Here is a 14,845-nt window from a genome sequence, read left to right on the forward strand (position 1 = left end):
ACCCGTTCGAGCAAGTTTTCCCTCAGGGTTACGATTACACAGGAGACCCTTATTGGCAAGCTGTGAACTACAGCTCGCTCCCACCTAGTGGTCCATTTGGAGACACTTGGACTGCTGGGCAGTCTACCTTTGGCTACCCTCCGGGTTACCAGCAGCCACAGCCACCGCAGCCGCAGCAGTACCAGCCACCGCCACCGGCGCCTATGACGTCGCCGTCGCAGGTTCAAGAAATCCTGCATGGGATTAACAGCATGCGACGCGAGTTGCAACACGAGATGCGAGCTGATCGCCGACGCAACAGTGGCATGTCAAGAAGGTGTTTGACTTACTCAAGGGTAAGAGTAAGAAGGATCATTGAATCCTTTGATTGTTATCTCACTACTCATGTCCCTGCGTGGACATCTATTCCTGTATTCTACCCCTACGTGGGTATGTTGTTCTGTTAACCCCTGCGTGGGTTTGTTTTACTTTATTTGTTGTTGTTGTTAGTTGTTTAGCCCCTGCGCGGGCATGTTATTCATGTTATTTGAATAAAAGTCCCGTTTAGGGCAAAGATGTACTAGTACTTTATTTGAAATTTGAAATGGTTAATTTGAATTTCTCATTTTATTTATGTGCATGAATATAATATTTAAATAATGGAAAATATCAATTTTTATTTGATTTGCCATTTTATAAGAATCTTAGTAAGGTATAACCTAGCTTGAATGCCCTATTAACAGGCCTGGCCATGATGGTAGAACCTGGTTGAAAAGATTCAACTCCCTGTTAACGTCTGAGAACATGTTAACATCCCTGGCTAAGCGTGATCTGTAAAATAGCACAAGCCACCCTTTTTAATAAATTATCTACAGATTTTATCTGTATACAAGTCTATTAATGACTTGATACCTACGGGTTATGACTATGTCATATAGTGACAGTTGTGGTTTATGACTCTCTGTCTAGTAAAGGATTATTTGTTTCATTATACAATTTATAATCCTATAAAAATCTAAATTTATAATTTAGTAATTGTCCATGTGACTAGGCCTATGGTGCCAATATATATATTTTCATTCCTTGATTGCTAATATGAGCCTGAATGGAATTTATCAAATTAACTGTTAAGGTTCTTGATACCATGGTTAATAAATCGTCTAGAACGATAATACTGTTAGGTTCTAAATTAGACCTTGTCCTTTATTGTAGCTTAAAGCTACAATGGCCAAATCGGAGGAGACCAACAGTCATTCTGGGGAACACTCAGATAATGCAAAGATTCACGTTACCGGTGCAGAGTTGCAGGCACTGATAGATAACGCTGTTGCCAAAGCTATGGATAGGCAATTCAGGGAATCTAGTGGTACTCGGAGTAGGACCCGAACAGAAACGCACGCAAAGCCCAAGACTCATTCTGAGGCTCATAGTAAGCCACCCTCTAAAAAGAGTGAGCCGAAGAAAGCTGAGGATGATAATCACTCCTCCAACCACAGCAGCGTCCCAAAGCAGGAGATTAAGCTGAAGCATGACACGTACAGCAGGTCCTGTACGTACAAGTATTTTGTATCTTGCAAGCCCAGGGATTTCACTGGGGAAAAGGGAGCCGTCGATTGTATGACGTGGATTGATGAGATGGATACTGTGGTCGATATCAGCGGGTGTGCTGATAGGGATGTTGTGAAGTACGCGTCCCAGTCGTTCAAGGGAGACGCGTTAGCATGGTGGAAGTCGCTTCTACAAGCTACTGGAAAGACCGCTCTGTATAGCATGACATGGGATCAGTTTGTAGCACTGATCAAGGAGAATTTCTGTCCGCAGCATGAGGTTGAGAGAATTGAATCGGATTTTGTGTCTCTAGTTATGAAGAATCTCGATTGTCAAGCGTATCTTACTACGTTCAACACCTTATCCCGGTTAGTGCCTTATCTGGTGACCCCGGAGCCTCGTAGGATTGCTCGATTTATTGGGGGTCTGGCACCGGAGATAAAGGCAAGCGTCAAGGCTTCAAGGCCTACTACATTTAGATCAGTAGCTGATCTATCCCTCTCCCTCACTCAAGATGTCGTCAGACTTAGAGCTATGAAGAGCTCAGAGGAAAACAAAAGGAAACGTGAGGATGACACCTCACGAAGATCTGAGAAACGACACAAGGGAAACAACGACCATAGGAAAGGGTCGGGGTTCAAGAAAGGAGATCAGTCGGGTGAAAAACCCAAATGCAAGGTTTGTAGGAGGCATCACTTTGGGAGATGCAGGCAAGAATCTAAGTCCCAGTCTTTCGAGAAACGTTGTGGGATCTGCAAGTCCACAGATCATAAAGCTGTGGATTGCAAGAAAATGAAAGATGCAACCTGTTTTGGTTGCAACGAGAAAGGGCACATTCGGCCCAACTGCCCAAAGAATGCGAAGAAGGTTGATGATGGGAAGAAGACTAATGCGAGAGTCTTCAGAATGGACGCTAAGGAAGCAGTCCTTGACGACAACGTCATTACCGGTACGTTTCTTGTAAATGATGTTTTTGCTAGAGTCTTGTTTGATTCAGGAGCCGATAAGTCGTTTGTAGATGATAAGTTTTGTAAACTGTTGAACCTTCCTGTTAAAACCTTAAGCGTAAAATATGAGGTGGAATTAGCCGATGGAACCATAGAAACCGCTTCGACAGTTCTAGATGGATGTGTTATATCCATTAGGAATCATTCTTTCCCGTTATCCTTGCTTCCCTTTAAGCTAGCTGGATTCGACATAGTGATAGGCATGGATTGGTTGTCGAGTAACCAAGCCCAGATTCTGTGCAATAGAAAGCAGGTGATAGTGAAGACTCCGTCTGGTGAGTCACTTACTATTCAAGGAGATACCCAGCATGGATTGCCTGAGCAAGTGTCCATGCTCAAGGCATCCAGATGCATGCAGAAAGGATGTGTCATTTATATGGCCCAAGTTACCATTGATGAGCCGAAGCCGAAGATTGAAGATATCCCTGTTATCTCAGAATACCCTGAAGTATTCCCTGAAGAACTACCCGGGTTGCCACCGGATAGGCAAGTAGAGTTTCGGATAGACATCATTCCAGGCGCAACACCTGTAGCAAGAGCACCATATAGATTGGCACCAACGGAGATGAAGGAGTTGAGGACGCAGTTGGATGATTTGTTAGCTAAAGGTTTTATTAGACCTAGCTCGTCTCCTTGGGGAGCGCCAATCTTGTTCGTTAAAAAGAAGGATGGATCGATGCGTCTGTGCATCGATTACCGTGAGCTTAACAAGGTCACTATCAAGAATAGGTATCCGTTACCCAGGATCGACGATCTGTTCGATCAACTGCAAGGAGCAAGCTACTTCTCAAAGATTGACCTCAGGTCAGGTTATCATCAGTTGAAAGTCAAAGATGAAGATGTGCACAAGACCGCGTTTAGGACTCGTTATGGACATTACGAGTTCCTAGTGATGCCTTTTGGGCTCACTAACGCACCAGCCGCATTCATGGATCTCATGAACCGTGTCTGCAAGCCTTATCTAGATAAATTCGTCATTGTCTTTATTGACGACATCCTTATCTATTCGAAGAGCCAAGCTGACCATGAGAAACACCTTCGTTGTATTCTCAAACTTCTGCATCAAGAGAAGCTTTATGCCAAATTCTCGAAGTGTGAATTTTGGCTTCGAGAAGTCCAATTCCTTGGACATGTAGTAAGCGAGCGTGGTATCCAGGTGGATCCCGCTAAAGTAGAAGCAGTCATGAACTGGCAGGAGCCGAAGACTCCTACCGAGATTCGCAGTTTCCTCGGATTGGCAGGATACTATAGGCGATTTATCGAGAACTTTTCGAGAATTGCTGCGCCCCTAACTTCATTGACCCGTAAGAAGATTAAGTTCGATTGGGGCCCTAAGCAGCAAGAATCCTTCGATATCTTGAAGAAGAAGTTGAGCAATGCGCCAGTGTTGACATTGCCTGATGGAATAGAGGAATTTGTGGTGTATTGTGACGCATCACATACGGGCATGGGTTGCGTACTCATGCAGAAAGGCAAAGTCATTGCCTACGCTTCTCGCCAGCTAAAGGTGCACGAGAAGAACTACACCACCCACGATTTGGAATTGGGTGCGGTTGTATTTGCATTGAAGCTATGGAGACATTACTTGTATGGCACCAAGTGCATAATTTATTCGGATCACAAGAGTCTTCAGCATCTGTTCAATCAGAAGGAATTGAACATGCGTCAAAGGCGATGGATGGAAACTCTCAATGACTATGATTGCGAGATACGATACCATCCAGGCAAGGCAAATGTGGTTGCCGACGCCTTAAGTAGAAAGGAAAGGGTGAAGCCAATCAGAATCAATGCCAAGCGCATTGAGATAAGAAATAATTTGAATGAAAGGGTGTTAGCTGCACAGAAGGAAGCTGTGCTGGAAGCTAACTATACTGCAGAAAAGTTGGGAGTAACTGAGGAGCAGTTATCCCACGACAAAGATGGAATGCTACGACTAAACGGACGAATATGGGTTCCAGTATATGGAGGACTTCGGGATGTTATCCTCCAGGAAGCCCACAGCTCTAAATACTCAGTTCATCCTGGAGCAGATAAGATGTACCAGGATTTGAAATCAAACTACTGGTGGATTGGTTTGAAGAAGTCAGTAGCTGAGCATGTAGCTAAATGTTTGACTTGTGCGCAAGTCAAGGCTGAGCATCAGAAACCGTCAGGTTTGCTTCAACAGCCTGAAATTCCCAAATGGAAATGGGAAATGGTGACAATGGATTTCATCACCAAGTTGCCGAAGACGAAAAAGGGAAATGATACCATATGGGTCATAGTAGATAGACTAACTAAGTCAGCTCATTTTCTACCCATCAAAGAGACGTATAGCTCAGATATGTTAGCTCAATTATACGTCGCATTTTTGGAAGAGTTTCCAGCAATCGTTGGGCACTCGTTTGAATTTTAGTACGGCCTATCATCCTCAGACTGATGGTCAGAGTGAGCGTACTATTCAAACCTTGGAAGACATGCTTCGTGCATGTGCGATCGACTTGGGTGGTAGTTGGGATAAGAACCTACCACTGATTGAATTCTCCTACAACAACAGCTACCATTCCAGCATAAAGGCTGCGCCTTTTGAGGCCCTATACGGTAGAAAGTGTAGATCGCCCATTTGTTGGGCAGAAGTTGGAGATGTCCAGTTGTCTGGACCAGATATCGTCTTTGAGACGACAGACAAGATCGTTCAGATCCGTGATCGTTTGAAAGCTGCCAGGGATAGGCAGAAAAGTTATGCGGATCCTAAGCGCAAGGATTTTCACTTCAATGTAGGTGATAAAGTGTTGCTCAAAGTATCGCACTGGAAGGGTGTAATGCGATTTGGAAAGAAAGGCAAGCTAAGCCCGAGATACATAGGACCTTTCGAGATAATCGAACGTGTCGGGGCAGTCGCTTATAAGTTAAACTTGCCTGAGGAACTTAGCGCCATTCATAATGTGTTCCACATCTGTAACTTGAAGAAGTGTTTCGCTGACGAATCACTGGTTATACCGCATAAAGATATACACATAGACGAGAGTCTAAAATTTGTGGAAAAACCTTTGTCGATTGAGGATCGACAGGTAAAGAAACTTCGAAGGAAGCACGTGCCTATTGTTAAGGTCAAGTGGGATGCCCGTAGAGGTCCCGAATACACGTGGGAAGTGGAATCCACGATGAAAGAAAAATATCCCCATTTGTTTGAATAAATCTCGGGGTCGAGATTTCTTTTAAGGGGGTGAGGATGTAACACCTCGAAAAATTTCGTCCAATAATGTCTTGACACGTGTCATAAGGTTCCGGTATGTGAAAACATACTTTAGGAGGACTAAAAGTGACAAACAGTGAAAACTATGGAACGTAAGGGTCCAAAGTGTCAACAATGGATAAATAGGCTCTATGATAACCCTACATAATGTTTATAACCTTAAACGGATGGTTCATGGATCATACGACGCGGAAATTGCACAAAAGTGAAGTATTGCAAACTATAGGGGCCGAAAGTTTCAACATGTTTAATTTATACCTCTGAGTGAACTTTTGGCAGACCCGAAGCTTCGTAAAGCTAAAATATACTCACTAGAATGTGTGGTTAAAATTTCATGAAGTTTCGTCAACGTATGAGAAAGTTATGGCCAAAACCGTAACTATAGGGGCTAAAAGTGTCAACATGTTGAATTTATACCTCTGAGTGATCTTTTGGCAGACCCGAAGCTTTGTAAAGCTAAAATATACTCACTAGAATATGTGGTAAAAATTTCATGAAGTTTCGTTATCATAGGAGAAAGTTATGGCCAAAACCGTACTTGAGGGGTTAAAAGCGTCAACGTCGAATTTTATGGCTTTTCGGGCGAGCGCAAAGTTAAACGAGGACATTACCATGTTGGTAAATGTCCAAGGGTTCTTAAAAACCAGATTCGAGGGTTTACGAGTCAAGATTCATGGCCAAATCATCGCAACCAAAGTACAGGGACCAAAGCTGCAACTTTAAATCAAAGTTTGGGAGCTGCAGGGCTGCACAGTTGCAGCAATTCGCGAACAGGGGGCTGTTTAGCCTGAATTTTGAGTGCTTGACAGCTTTTTCCACCTCTAAAACCCACCAATGGATGGCCATGCATGTCTTGGACACCTGTGAGCTTCCTATAACAGCTGAAACCTCCTTAAATCAGATCAATTCATCAATTCTTGAGCACTTGTGTAGTAACCAAGATCACTAGCAAACTTCAAAAATTCACAAGACCCTTCTGGAGCATTTCTGGACATCAAGGCCGATTCCTAGTAATCACTAAGCATCAATAGGACCTTTGTAAGCTTCTAATTCAGTCTCTAATTCGTTTTTGCATCGATTATTAGTAAAAGTCAAACTGGTTGTTCTTATACTTTGACTTTCTGATTAAACGAGTTTCAATCAGTCATTTCTCGAATTGAAACCAGATTTATGTTGGTATTTATGTGGGAAACAAACCCTCTAAAGGGTACTATCTGAATCCCACTATATGCATGCTAATTGTCGAGTCAAACGTGATTCTAAAAAGTCAACAGAAGTGATTTTTGCAAAAATAAGCTTAGATGTTAATATAAAGGACATGCAATCTGTTTGATCATCATAAATAACTTGTAATACATATAAGAATGTGTTTTATCATCATCAACTCGACAATCTATGGTATAGATATGAATCGGAACCGAAAGTCTTGTAAAACGACTAATTCGTAGACTATCGATTCGGATTCGTACATGCATGTTCGAGATCTATATTGGAAAGTATTTTTGACCATTTTTATTTTGGTAAAACTTTCTGGAATTTTTGTTGATTGAGTCTATGCTTAGCCGATTAAATTGCATGTTTCCGATTATGCTTAAAAGTTGACTATTTTGCCCTTTTTGATATAAAACGTGATTTTTGGAAAAGTGAAAGGATAGAAATCTTTATTTCTAATATATAAACTTGCACCGAAAATTTCGGATCAGTTGGTGGTCCAGATTTTGAGTTATGGCCATTAGCGTAAAACTATGTTCTTAATTTACATAAACGGCCCTTTTCGCATATGACCTATTTCTGGCCACGTTTTGGTATAAAACTTTTTACCAACTGATGTACTATAATATTCTGGGAATTTTGATGATTTTTAATTAATTTTTGGCTGAACGGATCCTAGATCGCCTAGTTATTTCGGGTTATGTCGGTTTTGACCGTTTAAGCCATAAAATGAGTTTTACACATCCTTTTGACCCGAAACCTTTTCCTACTGATTTTATATGTTAAATAAATTATTTTGAGCCTTCTGGAAATATAAAAATCTCAGCTTTCATATATAAACCCGGAAACGGCTCTAAATCGCATATTTAGCGTTTTAAGCGCATAGTAAGCGTTATACTTGTTTTAAACCTATAAGACTTATACCTACTGATGTAAATTACATATTTTCATATAATAACAGTAAGTATAATATTTTGAACTCAGGTTTCCAGTTTTGGCAGTTTTAGCCCTTGTGAAATTACTAAAATACCCCTACGGTGCATAGTTTGATTTTAAATGATAAATTTGATATATGGGTCATACCCTACTGATATAATATGTTATATTAAGTATATTTACTGTATGAACCAGACCCGAAACTCAGATTTCTAATTTGACTCTTTTATAATCTTTTAAAAAGACCAAAATGCCCTTCTAAGGCATAAATTGAGTTTAAAATTATTCCGGGCAATATAGAACATAACTTACTGATATTATATCATATTTAAAGCATATTATATCAGGGAACTTGCATTTGAATCATTTGTCTACCCGTATCGCCCTTTTTGCGTTCGGTTCGGTTTACGTAACTAGTTTGCGTAAATTGACCGAAACGGGTCAAACGTTATCATTTTTATTTGAAAATCCAGAATGTATTTAGTATACCCATATTATACAAGTATTCAAACTTGTCGGGTCTAAATCACATTCTATCCGGTCTTTCGCTTAATCGTGCGTAAACCGTATCATTCTTAAAACTAACCGGTCAAAGCTTAGGCTTAAATAAAAGACCCGTTAGGAATCTAATAGGTTAATTATAAACCTTTGTTCCAGATTAGGAGGCCCAGTAAAAGCTACCACACTTACCGTTTGTGTTACATACTTGCTCAGGTAAATACATTTTGACTTATTTTCCCTATACGGGCTTGGGGTACGGTATTTAAAATACCGCTTGATCGGGCGCACAAGTCCTGCTCCTTATGGGTGTACAGTCTTGAATAGCTTGTGCGACTTCGTTTAAACAGTCTTGTCTTACTTTAGGCTTTGGGGGGTTATTGACCGTGTCCCGGATATCCTTGGCATTATCTTACGAGATGGCCACGACCAGAGCACGGGGTGTAGGCGTACACTCGGCGTGTATAACTCTTTAATGTGGTGTGTCATTTAATTCTTAGCCCGGACAGCAGATCCCGGGCCACCAAAGATACGAGTGCATGTAAATCGTTCACAAGTTTATATTATATAATTATCCCAAGTTAATAAAAATATTTATGCCTTGTGCATTTAAATCAATTTTCAATCATTTTCAAAATGAGTCAGTCGATTTGTATTTACCAGTGTAAACTGACGTATTTTTCCCAAGAGGTTAAGCGCAGGTACTACACGAAAATAGGCTGGCTGTTTCCTAAGAGCGTCCACTATAGTCTCGCAAGCTCGGACGACAAATATCTATTGAACAATATTTTATCTTATTTGTATTTGATCCGCCTGTGGATCCGTTTCAACTACTGTGATATTTATTATTGCAATTTATTTAAAAGTTGAAATGTATCTATTCTGCTTCCGCTGTGCATTATTATATTGTGTTGATTGTCTATGACGATGCCAATTACGTCACTGTACCCCACACCGGGCCCACCGGTGACACGTGGAAATCGGGGTGTGACATTATTAAACTTATGCTTGGACTTTAAACTTATGAACTGTGGAACTTATGATTTGGACTTACGTTTTATGCTTCCGCTGTTAACTTAAAATCGGTTACCTTCTTTAGGTCACCAATCGTATTGTGGTTGGTTTTATTTACTTAATTGTGTTGTTCAATATGATTGGTGGCTCGATCCTGGTCATGTCACGCCTCCAAGCGGTGATACTCCGCATGGTGGATTTTGGGGGTGTGACAGTTTGTTTGGATGGAAGGAATGACCGAGTCCGAAAACATTTTTGGTAGACCTGACATTGTTCTAGGTTTATCTGACAGTCTCAAGGCTTGGATGTAGGCGTTTAACATTACCACATAGATGTTTGTATCAGTAAAGCATGCATGGATTTTTTACAAAACACATCCTTTGATTTATTCAAACCCTTTGTTTTGTGCATTTTTACATATGGTTTAAGTAGTCACTTTTTACTTACCATACATGACATTTGTTTACACATTGCATGATTTATATTTGACAATAGACATGGTTTATACATAAACATTTGACATTCGGTTTAAACAAAACATTTTTGGTGGTTTGTTTGGGTAAGTGATTTAAGTAACGAGACGTGTGTAATATGATAAAAGCATGGTGGATATGTCGCTGGTACTTCCTATATATAAGTGCTTTTATGATATTACATATCGTAGCGTTATTTAAACCATTTCAAGTTGGACATAATACATTTTACACTTATATCACATCTTCATGAAACATTGTTTTACAAACAACATATTTTATACAAACCCATTTTACTTGGTCATTTATTTATCTGTGCATCTTTCTTTTATATCATCTGATTTCTTATCACTGTTTGTATGATTTATAAAAGAAAACATTTTACAAGGTTCATGACTAACTTTTGACAAACATTTTCTTTAAACTTACAAGTCATGAATCAAATTTTAATCAAACCTATGTATCTCACAGGCATTTTTATGCTGGCGTACCTATTTTCACATGTGTTTTTCAGGAGATGATGCATAGGATTGATCAAGATACACTTAGGCGGACTTGGGCCTTAGTGACAATAAAAGATGCAAGACTAGTTAATATATGTTATGTTACTTTGATTTTAAGACATTGTAACTTCTTTTAATCAATAAAACAAAATTTCAATTTCCATGTGTTATGAAACAATGATTCTGTTACAACACTCCCCGACGATTCCGCCGCGATTTGTTGTTTTACACGGTCGGGGTGTGACAGAAGAGTTGGTATCAGAGCTCATGGTTATAGGGAATTAGGTTAGTCTATAACCTTCCTAGGACCCTAACACAAGATTCTTGCGTTTAGATCTTAAAACAATGCCGTCACCTATCCTGAGGCGACAAGCACAACAAGAACATAAATTTCGAATCTGCTTCAAAAACCAATTATCTGTTCTAGGATGATTGATTACTAGGTTTTGAACCCTCTAAGTTTCAAAATCTCGTCAAAGTTGGGTCTTATAATGTGAACACGTGCAATCTGGAAGGGTGGATGCCTGTACTCTGAGTTTTCTGTCTAAGGCTAGAGTGTTCGTACAAATCCACATAATCGGACCAGTCACTCTTACCTGGGAACTCTTGGGGTGAGTGTCCACTTATAGGCTAAAGCATGTCTTCGTGATACATTAATATGACCCGCTTACTTTGATTAGTTACCGTCTCATTTGTTTGCCTTAGGTAACAAACAAATGATCGCAATTTTTATGCATTATCATTCTATTTTGATTATCCGATAACATTTCACTTGTTTCCTCCTATGTCTTCCATTTCCTCTAGAATGTCTCTTCATCGCAGCGACGCTCAGATGTCCGAGCAGACTACCAAATTTGCCCAACGAATAGGCGAAGTAATCCAGAAGACTGTCGAATTAGCTGTTGCCATGTCTCGTCTCAATGATGAAGCCACCCGAAAAGCATCAAAGGAAGCAGAAGCCAAGCCTTCGAAAAGGTCAAAGAAGCGTAAAGCTTCAAAGAATCCTCCAGCCGTTGCACCAAAACAGGCAGGACCTAGCCAGGTGGCAACACCACCAGCCAAGAAGCCATACAACAGAACTGCACCCTTGTGCCACCAATGTAACCTTCATCATCATGCCAGTGTGAAGTGCCACAAATGCCAAATTTGTGGACTTATAGGTCATACAGCTAGGGTTTGCCGAGCTGTTCCATGGTGCAATCGATGCAACCGTCATCATCCGAATCACATACCTTGCTTCAAATGTACCCACTGTGGACGATGGGGACATCTGGTTGGCGTGTGCCGCTTTGCTACCCAAAACAAAGCTGTTGCAAATCTGACCCATGGATGAGCATTTGGCTGTTTAATAGATGTCGCTGCTTTGAATAATTTGAATCTTATGCTTTTGTATCTTTTATTGAACCCTGAAACAATTTGTTTTGTTTATAAATAAATTGTTGTTCACAATTCTGATGTACAAGTGTACTTACATGTGTGTATGGCATTTCCCTATAATACCTACATCAAGGAACTATATTCTTTACAAACTACTCTTGTGATTCTCCCTTTCAAGTGATCTCTCATGATTTCCTCGCAAAATTTAAGTACTCGTTTCATTCTAAAGAAACAAAGTATAGAATATAAGTGACAATTTTTAGACAATTACTCAAAATGTCACTTTAAATCCTTGGTTAGATAACTAAGGGTAATTTTTCGATCTCATACCCATTACATTCTGGTTTTCATAACAACATGCATAGTATAAGTTTTCAAAACAACCTTCAGGATTTCAAAATATTTCATATAGTTTAAAAACAATTTTAACACAGTACATTTACTTAATATATCAAGTGCATGATTTCAAAAGCATTACCCATGTTTTCAAAAACCTTATACATAATTCCAAAATTCATCTCGCATGATTTAAAAACATTTTATAAACATATTTACCTACTACATCTACCGTATGATTTCAAAAGTGTTATGTAAGGTTTCAAAAACATTAAACACATTTCTAAAGAATTCCATGCATAGTTTTCAAAAACATTCCACTCATATGATTGACTTAACATATGTTGTACCCAACCTCCAAATTCTGCTTCATATGTCGTCTTGGCATATCTAGCACCTCAACTTCATGAGCATTTTACCTCATGTTTTGACTTAAGCACGTCCAGTGCAAGGTTTCAAAACATCTTCAAATTCCAAAATCCATAAAGGATCTTCTTATCTTCACAATTAGATCCTTGTGGATGATTATCACTTAAATCGGAATCCTTAATTGAATTCTTTGTATGCCTTAATACGTACATTACGATTCAATAAGGACAAGCCGAATTCCTATTAAGATCTTCCTATCTTTATAGTTAGATTCTTGAAAATGTTTAAAGTGCCAAATGAAATCCACGGATTGGATTCCTGGTGTGCTTTAAATACATGTGCACAGTTAAATTAAACAAAATGATAACAAATTGAAGATCAAGTTAAACAACTTTGTGGTTATGTGATTACGTGTTATGTGTTTTCTTTTGTGTTTTTATTTCCATTATCCAAATCCTCGTAGAATCTTCCATGAGTAATTCACAGTAGGATATCCAAAGGTACTACCTTAAATCCTTAATGGGCTTCTACGTAATAGGTAAGACCATTGGATTATATAGTACCATTCCATAATTCAAAAGAGACCCCTTGAGTGGTCTAGTTAAAAAGATTTATTCAGGATCTGGTTAAGAATAACATGTGATGCTATAGCTGAAAAGACTCCTTGGTGGTCTATTTAAAGAGATCATTTATTGATATAATTAAAAGGATCCTATGGTGGTCTAGTCACACTCATCACAGGTTTGTTCATTTGGTTTTCCCCTACACATTATAAAATGCACTGTGCGGACTATGCAAGGAATTACGTAATTATGGATGCATACATAATTATGAAATTCAGTGCACAGAAACCTCAGTAAAATTATTCATGTGTAAGAACCTATAGTGGCAAAAATAACGAAATGTGAACGATGTAATGGAGGTACGGTGGACGCACCAATGGCGCTTCATATACTTGTATATAAGTGTCCCTCTTACATTGCGAGCATGATGTTATTAAAGTTACTAGAAGTTCAGAACCCAAACTAGTGTTGTTTTATCTTTTCGACTTCATGTTTTGAGCTCTCACAAGTTTCCTCTAAATAAAATTTCGGGACGAAATGTCCTGAAGTAGGGGAGACTGTGACACATGTGCCTCCACGGCCATCAAACAGATACCAAATCAATGAAATATTGTATTTCATACTTGAAATTTGTATAAATATGTGTATCATTTATACATATCAAGTCTTGTTCGATTTCGAGCTCTAAATCGCTTTCTGGAAGGTTATACGCGAACTGATGCGTAAACGTAATCAGTTTAACACGAAAAACACTCCGGAATAGTGACATGGGCTTAACATACCTTAAATGACCTTTACATAACTTAGAAATAAGTTTTGGAAGGTTTGGTGTGTCGAAATCAAGTTTATTCGATTACAGGGACTAATTTCAACAAACTGCAAAAGTATGCTGATTCATACTGTAATGAACACTCTGGAATATGATCATAAGTTAAACATGCCCTAAATATCCTTTACATAGCTTAGAAGTAGGCTTAGAGGTGTTTGGTGCGCAAAAATAAACTTGTTTGATCAACAGGGACTAAAAGCGTCAAAAAGTGTATAAGTTTGCATTTTCGCGCATATCTTACGTTCTGAATATATCAAGACATCCAAAAAAATTTTGTAATCATTAAAATATTTTATTTTTGTGATTCGCTTGATAAAATTCCATTCGTCGCGTAATTTGGATCGTTTTTCGCGTCCGTTCGTGTTTCGTCGTAATTAACCGAATAACGTGATCGTACAACCAAACGAACTGACAGCCGGTATATTTTCAAGCATATTTCATGTCCCTTATGTTTAGGCATCATTGTAGAGCCTTGATAATGGCTTAACGTGCCTTAAACGTGGCAAAATGGGGCTCAAACACTTGCAGGGACCAAAACTGCACATTTTAAAACTATTTGCTGAACAGACTTCGGATGCGGGCCGCGTAAGCCTGCCCTGGCTCTTACGCGGGGCGCGAGCGTCCCCCAGATCTGCAGAATCTGATTTCCAGCTTGTTCCAGCTGTTACCCTCATTTGCACATGGTTTTAAACATTCTATGGGCTCATTTAGGGGTGCCCATGGTATTCTAAATCAGGGGGTGCACATGTACGGCTCAGATCGAAGCTCGTTTATCGAGGAATGATCTTAACGGTTACCCGAAAACTATATAAACCCCAAGCTTTTCATTTGCAACCCACACTTTGATCTGATTTCTCTAAGTTGAAGCCTAAAAACCTTCATACCTGAGAAATTTTGGATCAAATCCCCATTGCTTGGACCTCTTGTAAGTATTCTTTCGTGCGTTTATGTCACACCCCAATATTT

This window comes from Helianthus annuus, chromosome 3, assembly GCF_002127325.2.
Source record: "Helianthus annuus cultivar XRQ/B chromosome 3, HanXRQr2.0-SUNRISE, whole genome shotgun sequence".
Classification (NCBI taxonomy): Eukaryota; Viridiplantae; Streptophyta; class Magnoliopsida; order Asterales; family Asteraceae; genus Helianthus; species Helianthus annuus.